At 44.5% G+C, this 15724-nt stretch overlaps 1 long non-coding RNA gene across 1 annotated transcript in view; it reads right to left on the reverse strand.

Annotated features, from left to right (window-relative positions):
- Positions 1-10311: 10311 nt before the first annotated feature.
- LOC134986519 (uncharacterized) overlaps positions 10312-15724 on the reverse strand; it is a 30889-nt gene continuing 25476 nt past the window's right edge. Inside the window, exon 3 of the long non-coding RNA XR_010192386.1 lies at positions 10312-13249. This is a non-coding gene — a long non-coding RNA (uncharacterized LOC134986519). The remainder of the gene's footprint in view (positions 13250-15724) is intronic.

Below are 15724 nucleotides of genomic sequence, written 5' to 3' on the forward strand. Positions count from 1 at the left end.
CTGGGAAGTCGACTTTTTTACCTCAGGTTTCCTCACAGCCTAAGAAAGCACCGTATTATCAAGTACAGTCCTTTCAGCCTCAGAAAGGCAAGCGGGTCAGAGGCGCATCCTTTCTGCCCAGAGGCAGGGGTAGAGGGAAAAAGCTGCACCAGACAGCCAGTTCCCAGGAACAAAAATCTTCCCCTGCTTCCACTAAGTCCACCGCATGACGCTGGGGCTCCACCGGTGGAGCCAGGTGCGGTGGGGGCGCGTCTCCGGAACTTCAGCGACCAGTGGGTTCGCTCACAGGTGGATCTCTGGGTTCTACAAGTGGTATCTCAGGGATACATGCTGGAGTTCGAGGCGACTCCCCCTCGCCGTTACCTCAAATCAGCCTTGCCAGCGGCTCCCAGGGAAAGGGAGGTAGTGCTGGCGGCTATTCACAAGCTGTACCTTCAGCAGGTGATAATGAAGGTTCCCCTCCTTCAACAGGGACGGGGTTACTATTCCACAATGTTTGTGGTACCGAAACCAGACGGTTCGGTGAGACCATTCTAAATTTGAAATCCTTGAACACTTATGTAAGGAAGTTCAAGTTCAAAATGGAATCGCTCAGGGCGGTTATTGCAAGCCTGGAAGAGGGGGATTTTATGGTGTCGCTGGACATCAAGGACGCTTATCTGCATGTCCCCATTTACCCACCTCACCAGGAGTACCTCAGGTTTGTGGTACAGGACTGTCATTACCAATTCCAGACGTTGCCGTTTGGTCTGTCCACGGCACCGAGGGTATTTACCAAGGTAATGGCCGAAATGATGATACTCCTTCGGAAGAAGGGAGTTATAATTATCCCGTACTTGGATGATCTCCTTATAAAGGCGAGGTTCAAGGAGCAGTTGTTAGTCAACGTAGCACTATCTCGGGAAGTGCTGCAACAGCATGGCTGGATTCTGAATATCCCAAAGTCGCAGCTGATTCCTGCGACGCGTCTGCTCTTCCTGGGCATGATTCTGTACACAGAACAGAAGAAGGTGTTTCTCCCGGTGGAGAAGGCCCAGGAATTGTTATCTCTGGTCAGGGACCTCCTGAAACCAAAACAGGTGTCGGTGCATCACTGCACGCGAGTCCTGGGAAAGATGGTAGCTTCTTACGAAGCAATTTCCTTCGGCAGGTTCCATGCAAGGATCTTTCAGTGGGATCTGTTAGACAAGTGGTCCGGATCGCATCTTCAGATGCATCGGCTGATCACCCTGTCCCCGAGGGATAGGGTGTCTCTGCTGTGGTGGCTGCAGGAGGCTCATCTTCTCGAGGGCCGCAGATTCGGCATACAGGACTGGGTCCTGGTGACCACGGATGCAAGCCTCCGAGGTTGGGGAGCAGTCACTCAGGGAAGGAACTTCCAAGGACTGTGGTCAAGTCAGGAGACTTCCCTTCACATAAATATTCTGGAACTAAGGGCCATTTACAACGCCCTGAGTCAAGCAGAACCCCTGCTTCAAAACCAACCGGTGCTGATTCAGTCAGACAACATCACGGCGGTCGCCCATGTAAACCGACAGGGCGGCACAAGAAGCCGGATGGCGATGGCAGAAGCCACAAGGATTCTCCGATGGGCGGAGAATCACGTGCTAGCACTGTCAGCAGTGTTCATTCCGGGAGTGGACAACTGGGAAGCAGACTTCCTCAGCAGGCACGACCTCCACCCGGGAGAGTGGGGACTTCATCCAGAAGTCTTCACGCTGATTGTAAATCGTTGGGAACGGCCACAGGTAGACATGATGGCGTCCCGTCTCAACAAAAAGCTAAAAAAATATTGCGCCAGGTCAAGGGACCCTCAGGCGATAGCTGTGGACGCACTAGTGACACCGTGGGTGTACCAGTCGGTTTATGTGTTCCCTCCTCTTCCTCTCATACCCAAGGTACAGAGGATTGTAAGAAAGAGAGGAGTAAGAACTATACTCATCGTTCCGGATTGGCCAAGAAGAACTTGGTACCCAGAACTACAAGAAATGATCTCAGAGGGCCCATGGCCTCTGCCTCTCAGACAGGATCTGTTACAGCAGGGGCCCTGTCTGTTCCAAGACTTACCGCGGCTGCGTTTGATGGCATGGCGGTTGAACGCTGGATCCTAACGGAAAAGGGCATTCCGGATGAAGTGATTCCTACGCTGATAAAGGCTAGGAAAGACGTGACAGCACAACATTATCACCGTATATGGCGAAAATATGTTGCTTGGTGTGAGGCCAGGAAGGCCCCTACAGAAGAATTCCAGCTGGGTCGATTCCTGCACTTCCTACAGTCAGGAGTGACTATGGACCTAAAATTAGGATTCATAAAGGTCCAGATTTCGTCCCTATCTTTTTTCTTTCAAAAAGAACTGGCTTCACTGCCTGAAGTTCAGACGTTTGTTAAGGGAGTGCTGCATATTCAGCCCCCTTTTGTGCCTCCAGTGGCACCTTGGGATCTTAACGTTGTGTTGGATTTCCTGAAATCCCACTGGTTTGAGCCACTTAAGACCGTGGAGCTAAACTATCTCACGTGGAAAGTGGTCATGCTATTGGCCTTAGCTTCGGCTAGGCGTGTGTCAGAATTGGCGGCTTTGTCGTGTAAAAGCCCTTATCTGATCTTCCATATGGACAGGGCAGAATTGAGGACTCGTCCCCAATTTCTCCCTAAGGTGGTATCAGCGTTTCATTTGAACCAACCTATTGTGGTGCCTGCGGCTTCTAGGGACTTGGAGGACTCCAAGTTACTAGATGTAGTCAGGGTTTTGAAAATATATATAGCCAGGACGGCTGGAGTCAGGAAAACTGACTCGCTGTTTATCCTGCATGCGCCCAACAAGCTGGGTGCTCCTGCTTCAAAGCAAACTATTGCGCGCTGGATCTGTAGCACGATTCAGCAAGCTCATTCTGCGGCAGGATTGCCGCATCCTAAATCAGTAAAAGCCCATTCCACAATGAAGGTGGGCTCTTCTTGGGCGGCTGCCCGAGGGGTCTCGGCTTTAAGGGGGGTACTCACGGGAGAGATGTGTGCTGAGCGATCTTAACACAGACCGCTCAGCACACATCTCTCACCCCGCTCAGCACAGCGCGATGTGCTGAGCGAGGGGGAGAGCCGACGGGGGGCCGCTCACTTCACACAACGGTGAAGTGAGCGACCCGCTAGATTGAGCCTGCATGCAGGCTCAATCTAGCACCTGCGATAGCGATGTGCGGGGCCGCGCATCGCTATCGCTGGGGGGCATACACACGGCAGATCCGTGCTTAAAATCTAAGCAATCTAGCAAGATTGCTTAGATTTTAAGCACGGATCTCTCCGTGTGTACCCCCCTTTACAGTTTTGCTGAGCTGCTACTTGGTCGGGTTCAAACACATTTGCTAAGTTCTACAAGTTTGATACCCTGGCTGAGGAGGACCTTGCCTTTGCTCATTCGGTGCTGCAGAGTCATCCGCACTTTCCCGCCCATTTGGGAGCTTTGGTATGATCCCCATGGTCCTTACGGAGTTCCCAGCATCCACTAGGACGTCAGAGAAAATAAGAATTTACTCACCGGTAATTCTATTTCTCGTAGTCCGTAGTGGATGCTGGGCGCCCGTCCCAAGTGCGGACTCTCTGCAATACATGTATATAGTTATTGCTTAACTCAAGGGTTATTGTTATGAGCCATCTGTTACTGAGGCTCAGTTGTTGTTCATACTGTTAACTGGGTATGGTTATCATGTGTTGTACAGTGTGATTGGTGTGGCTGGTATGAGTCTTACCCTGGATTCCACATCCTTTCCTGGTAATGTCAGCTCTTCCGGGCACAGTTTCCCTAACTGAGGTCTGGAGGAGGGGCATAGAGGGATGAGCCAGTGCACACCAGATATAGTACCTAATCTTTCTTTTAAGAGTGCCCAGTCTCCTGCGGAGCCCGTCTATTCCCCATGGTCCTTACGGAGTTCCCAGCATCCACTACGGACTACGAGAAATAGAATTACCGGTGAGTACATTCTTATTTAAAGGGTATAATTTTTGTACTTCATAACTTTTTACTTCATGTTAAACAACCAGTTACCCCGTGTCATGAGCTTCGGTGGAAGAGGGATCTAGTAGCCCAGCTGATGATAATACTTGGTCTGTGGTGCCAGAGAGGGTCTCTAAATCCTCTGTCTCCTACTTGGTTAAGGAAGAATGTTTACAAGATTTACTATAGGTGGAACATGGTACCTGCTTATCTACGGAAAATGTATAGTTCTGCCTTGAACCATTGTTGGAGGGACTGTGGCCAAGTGGGTGCTGTTTTACATATCTAGTGATCATGCCCAAAGATAGTCCAGTACTGGGATGAAGTTGCCCATCTCCTCACAGAAGTTCTTAAAGTACCACTGCACAAGTCACCCTGGTCTTTTCTCTGTGGCTGCCCATTACAAAGCCACAATAAACATGCTGAAAAGCATTGGCGTTTCTATCATGGGTGCAATGTGTGCGGTGCACACGGGCCTCTGGGTCCAGGGGGGACCCACACCGCACCCATGTTGTTTATACTTACCTCTCTGGAGTCACATGGCTAGCATTACAGCCACTGCATTTGCGGCAAAAATCCATCCAAATATGGCTGTGCACTTCAAAATTTGTCTCCGGACCATGCGGTGCCATGTTTACGGAGACCTGCACATGCATAGTATACTCCAATTGATGCCGGAGCCTGCAGCGCTGTGGAGGGGAGGGGGCCCACCAGGAGTCTGCACACGGGCCCCCTCCTCTCTTAAAACACCCCTGCTGATAAGCTTTGTTTTCATATTTTGAATGCGGCTCAGTGTTTGACACTTAACATCCATGGAGAAAATATCTGCTTTTTTAAACAATATCTCCCACAAATTTCTCATGATTTGGTATGACTGGTTTGTGTATAATAACTATACACCCCATGGAGCTCTTCCCTCAGGCTTTTCAGACCTCTTGCTTTTGTCATTTTTGGGAACTATTTTACCTATTTCCCCTAGTCTATAATGTGTACCCGGATTAGGCCTCTCCTGCCCCCACTCTCTTTTCATCCACCCTCACTATCTACCTTTCCCATTCCCCGTTTTCCAACTACTCTTACAATCTACTTTGCAAAATTTCAAGTGTTGTCTTTGATCTGCTCAGCTTCACCCCTCAGTACTGAACAACTTCTTATCCCCTATACCCATTACAGTTCAGCTTCATACATATTTCTATGTATTCTTCTGTATTCTACTCTGTGTACTATTGATGTACTACTTGCTCTTGCCGTAACCTTATGCTTTTTTCCCTTGTATTGTAAAATCCTAAATACAGTAATAAAAGGCTAACTCTGCACCTCACCTCTATGGGGGGAATTCAGGTGTTTTGTGCGCCGCCGTCTACTACTAGATGGCACCCAACAGAGCAATTCAAGTGTAGCTCCACTCGGGGGCGCATGGCTGCCGGCGCTGACATTACTGTTATGTTTTTCACCTATCGCCAAGAGCGTCTCCGTCCGGGCACGCGCGCATGTGCCAGAGATGTGCCCCATTCACTGATACACGCTTAGAATGGGAGCATCTCTATGCCCTCCCGGCGTGACTAGGTGGACGGATCACTTAGTCACGCCGGGAGTGCACGTTTGCGATGGAGCCGCCTCAGATGAGCGCGGCTCCATCTGGCAGCAGCCACAAAAAGACATTTTGGCAGGTGTCAACATTAGTTCAGATGCGTCCGCAATCTAATTGTGGACGCATCGGGAGGCGGCCTCTCACATGCTGGGCGGCCTTGCCCTGTGCTGGCCAGCCCCCAGTATATGCAGAGATGAACGCAGATCTGGCTGCATATGCGATCTGAGTTCATCTCTGAATAACCCCTTAGATCAGATCCTATAGCTAGCAGGAAATGCTACGTCAGTAATTAAAAAAATAGATATCTTAAGCTGAGCGCCCAAGATGGCTGCCGCACCTGGTACCTTGTGAGGGTGGAATACACAACCCTTGGAAGTTATTACGCAAAATGCCTACACCAATCCTGCATTATGCTTTCTGTGTGCTTAAGGTTTTCTTTTATGTCTGTGTTGCTTGTCTATTGTTGTATTGCTCAAATCCTCTGTATCATGTGCATTGTTTTTGATATCTGTAAAGCGCCTTCAGTCCTGTTGGAGAAAGAGCGCTATATAAATAAAATTATTATTATTATTATTATATTCTTTAAGTTTGGCCGACACTATACAGGTATGATTACAATGTTTCATCAAGTAAGAAAAGAATATTAATATATAACTAAACTCCCTAAACACTGCCTGAAAATGTCATTAACAAAATCCAGAAATCAGCAGAGCATTGCGGAGCTCAAATTGCATGACTGAATATTCATAATGCCACTACCTGGTGTTAAAGGTCATTTTCCATTTATCCTCTTGTGTCATCCATATTAAACTATATGATCCTCTTAGATTTAGCTCAGCTCCCTGAATTCAATTCAAATATTATTTCTTAAAGTCTAACAGATACAGTATTTATTCCAAACTGTAATTTTATTCAGACCTTAGTAATCAATACGAGGATAGAGACCTCTAGTGTTTTACCAACAAACAAAAGCCGTGCTCCAGAAAACAGTACAGTACATATCCCTGCATAGTCTTCCTGTCAGGCACATGCAAGTAATACACTTTTATTGTAGGGGGGCATAGAATAAAGTAACAGATTAAAGAGGCTGTCATAAAGTCTGTGAGGTGTTTAATGTATGTTGAAACAAGTTTTTTTTTTTTAACACATGAGCTTACTCAGGATAACATGATGGTATACTCTATGGTGCAGTGTCAGTAACAATCATAGATCAATTACATCTTTTTTTGAAAGTATAAAGGACATTAGGTAATCTTGTCAGGTTATCAAAGATGTGATTTTAACAATTTTGAGGCACATGGTGAGAAGGCAGCCCTCAGCCTGAAAGGGTTAATATGTGACCCACCAAATATCTATCATAGAATCTGCAATCTCATAGAAGAGATATACATTTAATCCAGCAACTTCTTTATGTCAAGGAAAGGCTTCTATCCAATCTGGAACCTGGGTTTGATTTAGTGGGTCAACCAGAGCATTTATAAGTATTATTCATTTATCATGCCAAGCAGTTAGGTAAAGGATTAGTATTATCTTGCCCAGACCTAACAACAATAGCTACAATGAAGGTAAACACAACTCCTCTATATAGAATTTATGAAACCATTTTCTCCTAAGCCATGAGTGTTTCAGTGTTACAGTGCACTGGAGCCCGGGGTCCACTTATCAGATTTGGCAGCACTAGTCTCCATTACAGTGGTACCACGCCGTGTCTTGGCTGGCTGCTCTCCCTCCGATGGCCAGCTTGCTTCCTCTGGCTGTTGATTTTCGTTCCCGGCAATTGACAGGCAGCCATGGCTCAGATAGAGCCGCGTACGCCACTTTGTCTTAAATTTAAAGAGGACGGTGCACCAAATATGACACCAAATTTGAATGCACCTCCCTATAAAAGTACTTCTCTGAACACTGACAGGTATAGTATAGGCTTACATTCAGTACTCCAGCATCCAAGCCATTCTCAAGCAGCTACGTGTCCAGATTCCTGGTTCTCCCGTATTCCATTCCTGCCTGCTCCCTCCATGCTCCTGTCTGTTCCATGTACCTGTGTTTTCCCATCCTGACCTGTCCCAGTCAGATGACTACATCACTACATGTATCATGGTGAACAATCAGTTCCTGCTCCAGTGTACGCCAACCACCGTACTTAGGAACCCAGACAGACGAACCACAAATAACCTTGTGGGATCCCTGAAGAAAACCTCTGGTACGTTAGACTCCGTACCTCTGTTCTGGGTATGTGTCAATCCTAAAGTACGGATCAACATCCACGATACCATCAGTCTATTTGAGACAGTCAGGTGTAGCTGCTACATTTACTGGTTGTGTTGAATTTAATGGGATGCAAGATAAAGTCTTCAATAGGGGAGTGAGTCTTCCCCAGGTCAACATAAGACTTGTGCTCAGGAGACAAGTACTATTCATTAACTTGGCCCATCATCTATGTTGTTTGGTATTTCGCAAAGCTAGGAAAGACAAGGGTACACTCTCACTTTGAGAGCAATATGAGCTTTCCAGAGAATCTAACAACCTCATTTCTCTGTATAAAAGCCACCATAATGGCTTATAACTGTATGAGGCAGAATATGTTGAATATTAATTTTATTGCAAATGTGCATGAGATGTATTGCATGTGGAGAATAATAACGATAAATGTACTAAGTTCTGTGAAGCCACAAACAACGCTTTACTTGATCATAGGTCAAAATACATACAATTAAGGTGATAAGGGAAAAATTGGGGGATGGGAATATACAATATTCACACTGTTGAGTGTGTGATGTGTACTGAGTCCACTCAGAGGGTGGCGTCCCACCACTCTGTAATTGGGTAATATCTTGTGATACAAAAAGTCCAGAACAAAAAAATATATATATGAGCCAAAAAATATGAAAAAGGATTGAAAACAATTTTGTACGTATCCTGAGGTGATGGGAGGAAAAAGCAAGATCCTTAGGAAGGGTCCAATGCTGGTGTTCTAGAAAATGTGGCGTACCCCTACAGACTGCTGATGGAGGGGGGCATCGAGATGCTGGTGCTTAAGTGTTTGACTCCGGACAGACCATCTTCACTGGCGTCCTGATTGACCGCAACGTCGCTGTCCAAGTGGTTCTAAATGATGGACTGTTTGCTCAGATTGTCTGAACCGACAGCAAAGACAATCTGAGCAAACAGTCCATCATTTAGAACCACTTGGATCAGAGCCATGTACACTAAACAGAGGAGGACAGGAGATAAAGCAGCCGTGCACTTCACCCCGGTCAGTGTGAATATTATATATTCCCATCCCCCAATGTTTCCCTTTTCACCCTAATTGTATGTATTTTAACCTATGAACAAGTAAAGCGTTGTTTGTGGCTTCACAGTACATGTATCGTTATTATTCTCCACATGCGATACATCTCAGGCGCATTTGCAATAAAAATAATATTGTTATAATCTATGAAGTATATTGGGGTAACTTCACCTGCAAATTGCTACCAAAAAACCTAATTCCCACATAGGCGAGCGCTAGTTATAATCCCTCTGAAGATATGTAGAATGATTCTAAACAAGTAAAAATGTTTGCAACAGCATCATTTTGATTGTCGCAATGCAACACCTGAGACCTCAAACTGCAACCATGCTTTGGCTACTTAGAAGGTTGCAATAATAGTGTTGAGTAATTGCAGTTTTAAATACATGTGGTTCTAGTGCTGGAATTTGAATTCTTATATGGGGGGTAATTCTGAGTTGATCACAGCAGGATCTTTGTTAGCAGTTGGGCAAAACCAAGTGCACTGCAGGGGAGGCAGATATAACATGTGCAGAGAGAGTTAGATTTGGGTGTGGTGTGTTCAATCTGCAATCTAAATTGCAGTGTAAAATAAAGCAGCCAGTAATTACCCTGCACAGAAACAAAATAACCTACCCAAATCTAACTCTTTCTGCACATGTTATATCTGCCTCCCCTGCAGTGCACATGGTTTTGCACTGCAGGGGTGGCAGATATAACATGTGCAGAGAGAGTTCGATTTGGGTGGGTTATTTTGTTTCTGTGCAGGGTAAATACTGGCTGCTTTATTTTGACACTGCAAGTTAGATTGCAGATTGAACACACCACACCCAAATCTAACTCTCTCTGCACATGTTATATCTGCCCCCCCTTCCCCCCTGCAGTGCACATGGTTTTGCTCAACTGCTAACAAAGTTCCTGCTGCGATCAACTCAGAATTACCCCCATAGTTCTGAGATGTATCTTGCCATGAGTATTTGAATTTCCCCTTATAATGGTAGAGTAAAGGAATATTATTGTTGGATGGAAGAGCTTCAATTTTAGTAGTATTAAGTTTCTACATTGAAGCCCTTCAAAAAAATATTCTATGGTGTAATGCGAACAGGGAGAGAGGTCTCAGGGTTGTTTACAAATCATAAAACGTCTTCAGAAAACAAATACACTTATGCTGCATATTATCTATTATTAGGGCGGGCGGGAAAACATAACCAAATGGCCCCAACCTTTTTACTAGCATAGAGCAAAAAAAAAGGGCATATGAAAAACTGTGTAAGAGTGGTTTGTAGTATGTAGATATGATTCAATAGTCAATGAAATATATATAAACTTATTGTGTGAAACAGCTATAATCAAATACAACACTTATCAGGCCCATCTCACAAATCAAATACTATTTTATAGACTTTTATTAAACACAGAGAGCAATTCACACAGTATTTTAGTTACAAATATACAATACAGGGACCATTCTAGTGACCGACATACGATAAAGGGAACATTTCCATAATCAATATACAATACAGGGACCATTGCAGTGACCATTAAATTATACAAGTTATATTCTAGTGAAGTTATACAATTCCTGACCTCAAACAGAAGGATCATTCTAGTGATTGACATACAATACAGTGATCATTCTAGTGACCAATATACAATACAGAGATGATTGTAGTGACCTATGCAGAGAGCATTTTAGAGTCCAATATAGGATACATGAAGCATTTTAGTAACACGTGAATCATTTTAATTACTGATTTACAATACAGGGACTATTCTAGCTACTAAAATACAATAAAAAACACAGATCAATCTAGCAAACAATATACAATACAGGGACCATTCTTGTCACTATTTCCATACAAAATATAAAATAATTTTACTGACTTGAAATACATTTTGTTACACACACTGAAAACAAATGACTACACCAACATTTGAGAGAAAAATACTAATAATATTGTTTAAAAAAATAATAAAAAATAATAATTCCCAATTAGTTTTTTTTCTTACAGAAATAACATCAGACCCCTGGTCTGAGCCCTACCTTTTTTAAAAACAGTCCCAAATCTGAGCCCTCTTCCACGCTCATTAAAAATTAAAAACCATAAACTTTGCACCAGAGTCTACTGCGCATGCGCAGGTCTCTGTGAACATGACGCCCCCGATATGTTACTGTTACTGGATCCTTCACTAATGCACATGCATAAATCTTTGAGATTAAGTTTGACGGACCATTTTCCCAGTGATTTACAGTATGTCTGCAGTGCTGGCCGATGCAGGACTCCTAAGAGGTAAGTATAATTATATGGGTACAGGATGTGCAGCATGGGTCCCCGTGCACTGCACACCCTGCTTTAATTATAGATACAATGGGGCTAATTCAGACCTGATTGCTGCTGTGCGTTTTCGCACAGCGGGCGATCAGGTCTGAACTGCTCATGCGTATACACCGCAGTGCGCAGGTGTGATGGTCCACAGCAACGGGGAGCACCAGTCAGTGACGGGATGGTGCAAAAACTCCGATCGCACTGGCGAATGCACGGAGATTAACCGGAAGAGGGCTTTGTGGGCGGCAACTGACCGTTTCTAGGGAGTGTCCAGAAAAACGCAGAAGGGAACCAGCGTTTTATGGGAGGATTCCTGACGTCAGCTCCGGCCCCGATCATCGCAGTTGGTGAGTTAGTCCTGGGCTGAGTAAGTCCTGGGCTCTGCAGAGACTGCAGATCTCCAGCAAAAGCGTTCGTACACCTACACACATCTAATACCCTACCCCTGTAGGCGGCGACTACCTGATCGCAGGGATGCAAAAAAAAGCACCCTAGCGATCAGGTCTGAATGACCTCCAATGTCTGTTGGCTTGTTGAGACATTTAATAGATTTAAAGATTTCTGGCCTTGCTTAGTTTCTGACTGATTGCCCAGCCGTGCTCTATAGGATACACCTAAAGTATCTAGGTGGCATTATTTAACATCTTATTGTAATTCTAAGAATTATGTACTGATCATGTAAAAGACTAAAAGTATAACTTCAGCTCAATTTTTTAGGGGTGTAATAAAGTATGTCATCATGCACCCCATAGCCTAGCAAGAGGGGAGGAAGACATGGTGGGCTGCTGGTAAGTATTGGTACAGGATGGAGCAGGGAGGTGGGACAGAGCAGCCCAGGGGGGGGGGGGGGGGGGGCATCAGGATAGAGTGGAAGGACGAGGGCATGGGAATGGGATACAGCAACAGGCAGAGAGAGAGGGGTGGGGTGGGATAGAGTGAAAGGCGTAGTAATGAATAGAGACGGTCTGGGGGGCTGACCTGGAACCAGTATCTCGCCTAGTACCCCATGGGATCTTAATCCAGAACTGTACATGTGTCATATCAATCAAATTTAGCAAGCAGGTGCTGAAACTCAGGTGAGGATAGTTGTCACTGATCAAATGCTTGTTTGATGTTGGACTTCATCTATCCATTTTTGGATTTAATGCTACATTAAAATATCCCAGTAAGATAAGGTAACTTGCTTTAGATTTCTTTAGTTCTATGAAAAGCTCCTTAATAAATGGTGTTTGCCACGGGCTAGGTCATAAATGTTTGCACCATTTTGTTTTTATACCTTTAAATGAAGGTATATCTGAGTAACCACCTCCCAGTCTCCGCCCATGAACGCCCAGCACATTTCCAGTACATTTCTAATACCGAGCATCTCATTCACAACTGTGCACACACACCTTGGGATGCATGTGCTGGATGATTGTTTAGGGATTTTCATGAGCAGTAGCAAAAAAAAATCACTTAACTCCATGAACACAGGCATAATGTGCAACACAGAATGCGGCCGAACATGTGTTTATAAGAACATTTGGAATACATGGCTGACTATTACACATAACAAGCTGCTATCATGGCAGATAATCAGTCAGGGCTGTCTTTACAGCAGTGTAGGCTCCTGGGCAAAGCAATGCCCAGGGGCCCCTACCAATCCTCCAGCTGTGTATGTGTGTTTGGGGTGGGGCAGGTGCTTTCGGGGTTGGCTATGAGTGGGGGGGGATGTGGAAGGCACTACCGGCGGTGACTGTAATGTCTGGGGGGGGATGCTATTGGCGGTTGTGATGTCGGGTGGTATATTGCTATCAGTGGCTGTGATGTTTGCCCCCTATCGGTGGCGGCTGTCCAGTGGTTAGGGGGGCGGGGGGGGGGGGTTATGATCCACAGGTCCTTAGAATCCTGGGGCCCTTGGGGGCAACTGCCCATTAATCCCAATGGAAGAAACGGCACTGTAATCAGTTACTTGTGCTGTTGCAGTTCTGCAGGTTTCTGTTGTAAAACACTGTGTTACTATTCTGGTAGTACAGAGGTTAATGCAGAATCCATTCAGCTGGTGTATTTTAGGAGAACACAAAATACAAGCGCCACTGTGGGGAAAAAGACAGACATGTGATTAAACTCCCCATCTTCTTTATTTATAATTATAGATGCTCTAAAACTAGAAAATACCACAATCACTAGTAAATCTAGTGCCTTGACAGAGGTTGCGTGTCCATAATTTTCTGAAATTAATCTAAATAAAAGCTTCAAACCAACCCCAACAATTGTCAGTGTGCATTGCGCTCTTCCTCTCTCCTGTCAGCGTGAGGAAAGAGAAGACAGGATTGCAGAGAAGGGGAAATGGAGTGTAATAAATACATTGCAATTTCTGTTTATGTCAGTAGCAAGAGCTTAACTAGCTTTGTGTCAGAATATAAAATTAGAATTAAAAAAAGAAATAGCCTGATAAAATGATAGGGATGTAAAAATGGTTGCTGTCAATTTGCTTTTTGCACCCTGCTTAAATATTTGTGCTCTTTGGGTACTGTAGTCTACAAGATACACTGTTCTGCATTGGAAAGGGCAAACTATTCACATATGTCTTAAGCCGTGCATATAATATGCAATTATCACCCTGAGCCGCCGATAATCACATAGTGTATATCTGCTAAACAATGGTCGGATAGTTGGGCATGGAAAATTTTCTAACATGCCCGATTGATACGATCATTGGTTTGCTGCATCTGGCAGCGTATGTGCTGCCGCGGGTAACAGCCCGACATTTCCCCTGTTACTTCACAGGGGAGGAAAATGTCTCATACTGTATCTCACAGTGTATAACCACGATATCTGCTGTGTTTCAGGCTGTATGATAATTGTCTGTCGGTCTGACACAGGCATTTTATCTGACAGTGTAGAAGGAGTTGTAGGGAGTAATTTCTCAGCGTTTAGAGGGCTTAAAGCTTCACCCTCACGGGTTCTTTTTACCATTATGTCCACCTGCTAAGAATAATCATTTCATCAGAGACTGAGAGTTATTTGCCATTAAAATATCCTTCGAAAGAATGGCGATATTTACTTGAGGAAGCTAAATATCCCGTAACCATTTTTACTGATCACAAGAATCTGATGTACCTGAAATCTTCCTAGTGTCTTAATCCAAGGCAAGCCCAATGGGCAATGTTGTATACAAGATTTGATTTTAAAGTAACCTATCATCCTGGATCTCAGAATTGTAAGGCAGATACCCTCTCCCGTTTTATGAGTTCTAAAGAGGATTCTACATCTACAGAGAAATAGCCAGATCCTGCATCTTTTGCCACAGTGAAATTGACTCCTACTTCTCCTCCTGGGAAAATCTTTATTGATCCTGATCTTCACAAAAGAAGTTCTTCAATGGGCTCACGCGTTTTACTTTTCTTGCCATAAGGGTGTCCATAAAACTAATAAATTCATCCAGAGATCTTATTGGTGGCCTACAATGAAAGCCAATGTTCAAGAATTTGTTTTCTCCCTGCATTAAGTATGCCCAGCACAAAGTTTCAAAACAGTCACCAGCTGGTCAGCTCCAGCCACTTGCTGTTCCCAGTCATCCATGGTTCCATCTCTCAATTGATTTTATTACTGATCTACCTCCATTTAAAGGTTACAATACCATTTTCTAAAATGGCCCATTTTGTACCTCTTGCTGGATTGCCTTCTTCTCTTTGGCTATTCCAGCTGTTCATACAAGAAATCTTCAGACTCCATGGTCTTCCAACAGAAATAATTTCTGATTGAGGGGTGAAATCTGTAGCAAGATTCTGGAGATCCTTATGCTCCGAATTTCAAGTGAAGTTAAATTTTTTATCAGCCTATCATCCACAATCTAATGGTCAGATTGAAAGAATAAATCAAGACCTGGAGACTTTTCTGCAACTCTGTGTTTCTTCTTCCCAAGATAATTGGGATGAACTTTTACCATGAGCAGAATCTGCTCACAACAATTGTTAACACTCCTCATCTAATTCAACACCTTTTCTTACTGTCTATGGACTTCATCCACGAGTTTCAGAATTCCAGTTGCTACCTATGGTCGATATACCAGCAGCAAAGACCAGACTTCAACAATTTGTCAAGATTTGAAAGGAAGTGTATACCTTGTTAGTAGAGGCCTCATTACGGTAGAAGATCTCTGCTGATCGCAGATGTTAAGTGGTTTCAATAGTTAACTAAGGAGATTGTGTGTCATTGGGGGTCATTCCGAGTTGTTCGCTCTGTATTTTTTTCTCGCAACGGAGCGATTAGTCGCTAATGCGCATGCGCAATGTCCGCAGTGCGACTGCGCCAAGTAAATTTGCTGTGCAGTTAGGTATTTTACTCACGGCATTACAAGGTTTTTTCTTTGTTCTGGTGATCGTAATGTGATTGACAGGAAGTGGGTGTTTCTGGGCGGAAACAGGCCGCTTTATGGGTGTGTGCAAAAAAACGCTACCGTTTCTGGGAAAAACGTGGGAGTGGCTGGAGAAACGGAGGAGTGTCTGGGCGAACGCTGGGTGTGTTTGTGACGTCAAACCAGGAACGACAAGCACTGAACTGATCGC

The sequence above is a fragment of the Pseudophryne corroboree genome, chromosome 2, assembly GCF_028390025.1.
Source record: "Pseudophryne corroboree isolate aPseCor3 chromosome 2, aPseCor3.hap2, whole genome shotgun sequence".
NCBI classification, from domain to species: Eukaryota; Metazoa; Chordata; class Amphibia; order Anura; family Myobatrachidae; genus Pseudophryne; species Pseudophryne corroboree.